The 8,585-nt window shown below is 47.5% G+C and overlaps 1 long non-coding RNA gene across 1 annotated transcript; it reads right to left on the bottom strand.

Annotated features, from left to right (window-relative positions):
- Positions 1 to 1,240: 1,240 nt before the first annotated feature.
- Positions 1,241 to 7,763, bottom strand: LOC137448433 (uncharacterized). The gene is made up of 3 exons (XR_010989088.1): positions 7,574 to 7,763; positions 6,941 to 7,087; positions 1,241 to 1,792 (listed from the first exon to the last, which is right to left on the bottom strand). It is a non-coding gene; the product is annotated as an uncharacterized lncRNA (long non-coding RNA).
- Between the last annotated feature and the right edge of the window lie 822 nt (positions 7,764 to 8,585).

An 8,585-nucleotide genomic window follows, 5' to 3' on the forward strand; every position in this document is an offset into this window, starting at 1 on the left:
AACCTGAATAATGGTCTACAAAATATGAGCAATTGTCTACAACACCTGTGCACTGGTTTACAAAGCTTGAACATCTGTTTACAAAGGTTTACAAAACTTGAGCAATGTTTACCATTTCCTTCTAAGACCCTTTGCAAAAACTTGTCCACAACACACCCACAGGAGACTACAACTTAGTAAGACCAGGAAGGGGTGGGGGAGATGGTCCTTGGAGGTGCTAGGTAAGCATTGCAAGTAACCCTGTCTTTCAGGCTTCTCTGCCTCTCCTTGTCTCTTCCAGAGCAATGAGAATTGGGTACATAGTTAATGTAGATTGCACCATAATCTCAACTGAGAATTTCTTTGCACTCTTAGATGAGAAACTTGAAGTCTGAACAGCCCAGACAAATGCTGCCACTGAGACACCTGCAATGGGATGGGCTGAGATGTCTCAGCTCATCCAATCGTTTTGAGGAATTACTCATTGTTTTTGTTGAGATGCAAACCTCTACTCTTACCCAGGCTAGTATGGGGAGGCCAGGGAAGGATGAATAATATTCTGAACCAAAGAATTTGATCAGGTAGAAAGACTGGAAAAAAAAATGTGTTCCTAAGGGAGAGAGTACCACAAGCCCTCTGCAATCCCCGTGCTGGCCAACTGTTGACAAACCAGAGTGTGGGGAGACTGCTGAATCAAACCAAAACAACCCAATGACAGGATGCTTTCCCTGGTGAAGTAACTGGTGTAAACTCAGGGTCTGAAATTGTTTACAGCTCTGTTTACAGAAAACACAGAGGCTAGAAGCAGCAAGGGCCCTTTTGAACCCTTGTTCCCTGGAAATGCAGAAGAGAAGCAGTCAAACTGAGCCTCATTCACTTTCTTATAAAAAACAAATTGCTATGGGATCAGTTATGTCACGCTCTGCCAAAGGACTTTCCAGGAAGTGGAAATACAGAGTTAGGTAAGTGTGGTCTCAAGCAACATGGCAACAAATGAGTCACTGCAGTTGGTCAGCTCTATCAGAAACTGCAATTGGAAATCCAATGACATTCCCTCAAGAAAAACAGCCCAGAATGTGTTCCAAAATATCTCCTTTCCTTACACACCAGTGCCGAGCAGTTTGTTTCACACCAGGACTGATATACCTGGAGAGGGGATAAAAAACCCACCAAACCTCAACCAGAGAATGTGCTGGAGAGCACTGTGATAGCAGACTGCGTTGCTTTTGGCTGCTGCAAAGGGTATGAATGTTTAGTTGTCTTTTGAAATGACTGCTAAATCACGGGGACAATGGCTGGGTGGCTGTGTATTGGCTTCCTAATTGGCCTAAATCCATCTCTTTTTTGTATTTCAGCTTTTAACTTACAGCCAGACTGTAAGAAATTTGTAGCTCTCTGGCAGGGAAGGGTAAGTGCTATGTTCCTTGTAGCTATGGATATTGTGGGGAAACCAGCGCTTTTCCTTGTTTTTCCACAGCTAATATCCTTTCTACAGCAAACTGTTTTACAGCAGATTTCATTGGAGTTCCCCCAAACCAGAGCTGAATATGCAAGTGCATTAGTATGAGAGAGCTGAGAGTGTGTCAAGTGCTGCCACGCAGAAGATGCCATCCCACATAACTTGTCAGAAGGAGAGGTCCAGACAGGCCATGTTTAATCCCCAGGTGAGTGGCTCGGGGTTCATCTGGCACGGAAGAGTTGATGGTCTGGCACGAAGGCCAGTTGATGGTCTGAGGCTGGTGAAGTCAGCCATGTGAGAAGCAGTCCTCTCCTGCTGTGGCCATCAGCCACGCCGTGCGTGAAACAAGTCACTCTGCAATCAAGACAGAATTTCTTTTACACTAGCAGAAAGTCAGAGCAGGTACTGCCAGTCAACAAAATGCTAATTCCCCAAAGGTTAATTAAACCGAGCAGGCCTTGCAGATGAAAAGCACCTACTGACGGCTGCAATTAACTCCGGTGTCATGGCTGGCATTAGGTAGCTCTCCAGCGTGGGACACCTCCTCAGATGAGTTATTTTGGCACTTGCTCCCTTGGGAGAGGCTCCTGTATGTATCCCTCACTTCATTCCTGCCAGTCTGCAGGAGGTGGAAATTAGTGGCACTCAATTCAGTCAATGGGGCAAAAGCCACCAGGTTACCTCTCTAGGAGCCCTCTGAACAGATGCTCCTAAACACTGAGTTACAATCCACAAGGCTCTGTTTCAAGTCCATTTTCTAACGTAAATATCATATCTAAATACTGTGTATTACATAGAATTACATAGAATAAACCAGGTTGGAAGAGACCTTCAAGATCATCATGTCCAACCCATCAACCAATCCAACCCACCTAAACAACTAAACCATGGCACCAAGCACCCCATCAAGTCTCCTGAACACTTCCAATGATGGTGACTCCACCACCTCCCCAGGCAGCCCATTCCAATGGGCAATCACTCTCTCTGTATAGAACTTCTTCCTAACAACCAGCCTAAACCTCCCCTGGTGCAGCCTGAGACTGTGTCCTCTTGTTCTGGTACTGGCTGCCTGGGAGAAAAGACCAACATCCGCCTGTCTACAACCTCCCTTCAGGTAGTTGTAGGGAGTAATAAGGTCACCCTTGAGTCTCCTCTTCTCCAGGCTAAGCAATCCCAGCTCCCTCAGTCTCTCCTCATAGGGCTTGTGTTCCAAACCCCTCACCAACTTCGTTGCTCTTCCCTGGACTCATTCCTGGACTCATTACTGTAGGGCCTTTGTCATCCCTTCCAGGTAAAGCTGGAGAGAGAAGACTTGAAAAGTGTCCTGGGCTGGGGAAGGCTGGGCAATACTGTCAGCCAAAGCAGGGCTTTGCAGCCAGCGCAGGCAACACACAGGAGGGGCCCATTTTTCTTCAATGTATTGACATTTAGTCCCAACGTGGCCAGTAAACAGGAATTCAGAGCTGCAGACCTTTTCTGTTGCATCCTGCTGAGGTGTGTGTCCCCTGCTAGTCCTTTCAGGGCTCCCAAAAGGAGGTAGCCAGGAGCCAGTGGGTCACAGTTCAAGTGCTCTGCTGAAAATGTCTCTCTTGCAAGGAGCAAGGTCACACTAGGTGTCCATGTCCTCATGCCATTGAGGAGGCCTCCTCACCCACTCTGCTCTCTCCATCCCCAAGCAGACAGCTGAGCTCATGTGATACTCTTGCTCAGGATCAGGCAGCATTTGACTCTTGCAGGGGGAGGTTTTCTGCTTCTGGCACTGGGCAGGAGAATGGTGAGAGCCTGTAGCTCTCCAGGCTGTCTCACTGAGCCAGTGAGACACGTGGAGCTGGCAAAGGTTGTTTGCCCACGCTTTGCTGCTGCTTTCCCCAGCAGAGAGCTGAAGCTCAGAACTTCCCCAGGTCCACACCAGCACCTGCAGGCAGCTCTGATCTCCCCATGGGGGATCAGTGCCTCCAGGTGCTGTTGTTGTTGTCCCCGGGAAGTACCTGCCTCAGGATGACAGCCAAGACGCTCTCCCAACTGCTGCCTTTTTGCAGAAAGATGAAGAGCAATTCCATAACTGCTGCATGCAATTACTGCACTGGGTGATGTGACCTGTTCAAAAGCAAGAAGTAATACCATTTCACAGGTAGAAGAGAAAAAATCTGTGAGTTCAAAGCAAAACCCATTCATTTTGATAAGATGTCCTTTTAAAACACAGTTAATGGTTGTGCTTTCAACTACAAGTTTCTGGCCATCTGGAGACAATGGGATAAAAGAAAGTCGTGAAACAAATAAGCAATCCCATGAGCAAAAGTATGGAGACCTCGTGCCTTGAGGTGGAGCCACTCTATTCTCTAGGATGAGCCAAATTTAGCCCACAGCCTGGAACATTCAGAGATCTTCTTGCTCTGCTTTTTGATGATCCTTTTTTCTCCTGCTGAAAACATTTCCATCCTTGTGATTGCTTTGATGTGGCCTCATCCTCTTCAGGAAAGCAGATACCACAAACAGTGTGAGGAGGCCAAAGGACCGGTGATGTGAAAATCGCCTCAGTGCTAATTCTGCGTGCTAAATATAGGCACATTTTCCCCTGAGTACAAGGACAAGCCCACAGAGATGAATGCTACCAATGCTCCCTTTTACTCCTTCACTACAGTTTCTCCCAGTTACACTTGGGACTGCTGGGAGAAAACAGTTTTGTACCATAAAGCTTCAGCATTTTACCTAGAGGCCGTTCCACCTGTCATGATGCTGAGTGAAGTGATACACCCAAGAGAAAAAGACACATGCACTGCAGCATGGGGTCTGGGTTCTTTTTAAAGCACATCAATTTAATACTCTGGAACTAACACTCCTGTCTATTCAGAAGACAGGTTTGTTCTGGGCAAGAAGCTTGGTAGTTATCATCCTTCTGTCATGTGCCAGTCCTTCCTCTAGCCCCAGAGGAGCCTTCTGAGATTATTATAGAATCAATAAGGTTGGAAAATACCTCAAAGATCATCAAGTCCAACCTGTCACCCAAGACCTCATGACTACTAAACCATGGCACCAAGTGCCACATCCAATCCCTTTTTGAACACCTCCAGGGATGGGGACTCCACCACCTCCATGGGCAGCCCATTCCTATGGCTAAAAACTCTCTCTGTATAGAACTTTCTTCTCACCTTGAACCTAAACCTCCCCTGGTGCAGCTTGAGACTGTGTCCTCATGTTCTGGTGCTGGTTGCCTGGGAGAAGAGACCAACCCCCACCTGGCTACAACCTACCTTCAGGGAGTTGTAGAGAGCCATAAGGTCTCCCCTGAGCCTCCTCTTCTCCAGGCTGGACAACCCCAGCTCCCTCAGCCTCTCCTCATAGGGCTTGTGCTTGAGGCCTCTCCCCAGCCTTGTTGCCCTTCTCTGGACTCATTCAAGAGCCTCAGTGTCCTTCTTAAATTGAGGGGCCCAGAACTGGACACACTACTCACAGCCAAGCAATGTTACAGGCTGGACTGGCTGCTGATGCAGTTCAGTGCATAACAGTGTTATGGCTCTCATTTGTCATCATCTTTTAATCTATTAGTGTATATGATAGTGTGTGCTAACGTGAAAACTCTGCTTCAGGAACCTCTCTGTCCACTTGCTGAATGCCTCTGTTGGCACTGAGTGTTCCTTGCCAGGATGTAAGATGCATTTGGATACCATCTCCTAGGACCTGACGTGGACAAGAAATAAATGAGAGCTCATAATGTTACACTGCTGCCAAAATGCTAATGCTGCTCCCCAGCATGTGTGGATATGATGTGCAAGTAAAATCAAAGGGTTGTGTTGTCACTTTCTGTAGGCTTGTAGCAATCATTTTGGAACCTGAATAATGGTCTACAAAATATGAGCAATTGTCTACAGTACCTGTGCACTGGTTTACAAAGCTTGAACATCTGTTTACAAAGGTTTACAAAACTTGAGCAATGTTTACCATTTCCTTCTAAGACCCCTTGCAAAAACCTGTCCACAACACCCCCACAGAAGACTACAACTTAGTAAGACCAGGAAGGGGTGGGGGAGATGGTCCTTGGAGGTGCTAGGTAAGCATTGCAAGTAACCCTGTCTTTCAAGCTTCTCTGCCTCTCCTTGTCTCTTACCTTGGCTCCCAGTTTGCTCTTTTCCTCACTCATTTTGTGACTAGGAGACCCCAGTCCTCCAGGAACAGATTGCCATGGGTACAAGGTTCCACCACCCTCACACAGGGACATGGAGATTGTCATGCAGATACTCTCAGACTAAAACTGTTGAATCAGGTGGTGCAAAGTCCTGTTAGGAGAAGCAGGATTTCTTGTGGGGTCCAAAAGTGTTGGAGAAGTTTCTGAGCACCATAGAGATGCATGGTAAATCCCATGGGCTAAAAAACTAGGACACCTTAAGTCTCTGAGCTTTCTCCATGGCATCATAATGTTCCTGAAAATGCTGTCTCAGCATTAAGGTAGCAGCTGGATTTCATGAGATGGCATAAAACTAGTACCTGGGTCTGGGGAAAGGGCATTGTGGGGAAGTGGTGGAGGAAAAGGGAACCATATTGAAAAAGTCACTGGGTAACATCTAAATGAGTATCTCCTTGACCACTGACTCTTGATCTCCTATGGCATATGCTTGCTGTCCACCAACTCCCCTATAACTTTCTCCTCTGTGGGGTCTCTAATGTTTTAAATAGACTAAAATAATAGAATCATAGAATCAATAAGGTTGGAAAAGACCTCAGAGATCATCAAGTCCAACCTGTCACCCAAGACCTCATGCCTACTAAACCATGGCTTCAAGTGCCATGTCCAATCCCCTCTTGAACACCTCCAGGGACAGTGACTCCACCACCTCCCTGGGCAGCACATTCCAATAGCCCATCACTCTCTGTATGAAGAACTTCTTCCTAACATCCAGCCTAAACCTCCCCTGGTGCAGCCTGAGACTGTGTCTTCATGTTCTGGTGCTGGTTGCCTGGGAGAAGAGACCAACCCCCACCTGGCTACAACCTCCCTTCAGGTAGTTGTAGACAGCAATAAGGTCTCCCCTGAGCCTTCTCTTCTCCAGGCTAAGCAATCCCAGCTCCTTTAGCCTCTCCTCATAGGGCTTGTGCTCGAGGCCTTTCACCAGCCTTGTTGCCCTTCTCTGAACAGGCTTGGACCTGGACATTTTGTGGTCCAAGAAGTTGTATATATTTTTCCAGCCAACTCATTTCATAGGAGGACCTCACTTTACTAACTTTCACAACTATTTGCTGCCTATTTTCATGCAACTTGTAGAAATTTGATGTTTAGGCTTCTGAGCAGCTATCAACTCTTTTTGGAAACTGACACATACACCATCCAACCTGTCAAGGGGGGCAAACCCAGCACAAACACAGCACAACTGTGCAAAACTTCCTTTGGAAGCCAGCTTTGAAAGCAAATAAATCTGAGACAGAGGCTCTCAGAGCTCTCTGACGCTGCATATTGACCATTGCTGAAAAAGTCAATGATTCCAGCCAAACCACTCCAAAAACACTTACATAATCTTCTGGCTCCTGGTGTCTGTCAGCTGGGCTCCCTCCAGTGGCTTGTTTCAGGGCTGGACGGGTTTCTTCGTGTCCAAGCACAGGGGGCTGTCTCTTCACTGTGTCAGAGCTCTGCTCCACGGACTGCAGCTTCAGGCCCTGCTGAAGTGCAGCCATGGTTTGTCAGAAATTGGCACTTTGTCCTCATCATCCAAAAAAAGACTGAAGGGACCGGGACGTTCTGTTTTAGGGTTTGGTTTTGTTAGTTTGGATTTTTTCATGTCCTTTTTCTTGCCATCCTCTGGAGGACAGCCCAACCATTCCCTCTAAATTCAGAGACAGGTGCTAACAGTTTTGCTGCTGACTGCAGTGAGACTTCATTAGCTATACCAGCTGAGGTCTGCTCTAGAAAAGGCTGGCTGGGGACCTGTGAGACTACCTCTTGGCTATAACATCCAGAAAAAAACTAATGCAAAACCCTGCACTTGGGACAGCCCTTGGGGCTGGGACCAGACTCAGAGGAGCAGCTCTGTGGTGGAGGAGCTGCTGACTGTGGGGCAGCACTTGCTTTTACATTGCAAAACCTAAGATCAATGGGCACAGGCTGCATCAAGGAGAACTTTGGGCAGAGGAGAAAAAAATACTCACCTTGAGCAAGGTCAAGTACTGGAGCCTCCTTCTTTTGAGATTTTGTCAGTAGTTGACTGGATGAGACCCAGACTGAACAGCTCAACCTCGGGGGCTATACCAGCAGTGAGTAGATCAGAGTGGGACTGTATCATCCCAAGCTCCTTTCCAGCCTCTGTTGAGTGACAAACGATGACTCCCAGTGGTGAGCAGGGTGAGCACTCTCTGCCAAGTATTTATTTCTGAATGACTTCTTTATTACATGCTCCCCATTCCCATGTGAACAGAACTAATGCACCCCCTCAGTCCTCCTCATCTCTCCTTCCCATCACTGTGACAAGAGGGCTGCTGGCTGTTCAATCCTCTCACTAATGCCACCAGGCAGCCCATGCTCTGCTCTGTTTTGGTGGGTTAAAAGGAATTAATTACTCTTTGAAAAGTGGTCAGTCCTTGGGCTAATAGCAGGTCATTCCAAGCATAACAATGTGAATGCTCAGGATTCCATTGAGTCCACACAGCGACAGCTTTCAGCAGCAAACTGAACACGTACTGAACAAGACTTACACCATGACAAGAGAAGTGCTTCAGGTGTTGACCCCTGGAAACTTCATCATGGCTTGTTCCTGAAACCAGTTAATCACCTTAGATGTGAATGAGCTCCTCAGTATGCATCTGTGGTGTCTGGGACATTTGGAGGGCAAGGATGAAGGTGGACTCTGGCCCATCTCTCAGGAGCTTGCCCGGAAGCTGTTGTGGCACTGGAAGCCTGGGAGAAAAGCACCGTTGCAAAACAGGGCTGTTGACCATGCCTTAGAGGACTGAAACATAGTTTCATTCAGGGTTGGAAGGGACCACAAGGATCATCTAGTTCCAACCCCCAGGCCATGGGCAGGGACACCCTACACTAGATCAGGCTGGCCAGAGCCTCATCCAGCCTGCTCTTAAACACCCCTAGGGATGGGGCCTCGACCACCTCCCTGCACAACCCATTCCAGGGTCTCACCACTCTCATGGTGAAGAACCTCCTCCTCAC

Source organism: Melanerpes formicivorus, unplaced genomic scaffold (assembly GCF_026170545.1).
Source record: "Melanerpes formicivorus ecotype bairdi unplaced genomic scaffold, bMelFor1.0.p_v2 SCAF_24, whole genome shotgun sequence".
NCBI classification, from domain to species: Eukaryota; Metazoa; Chordata; class Aves; order Piciformes; family Picidae; genus Melanerpes; species Melanerpes formicivorus.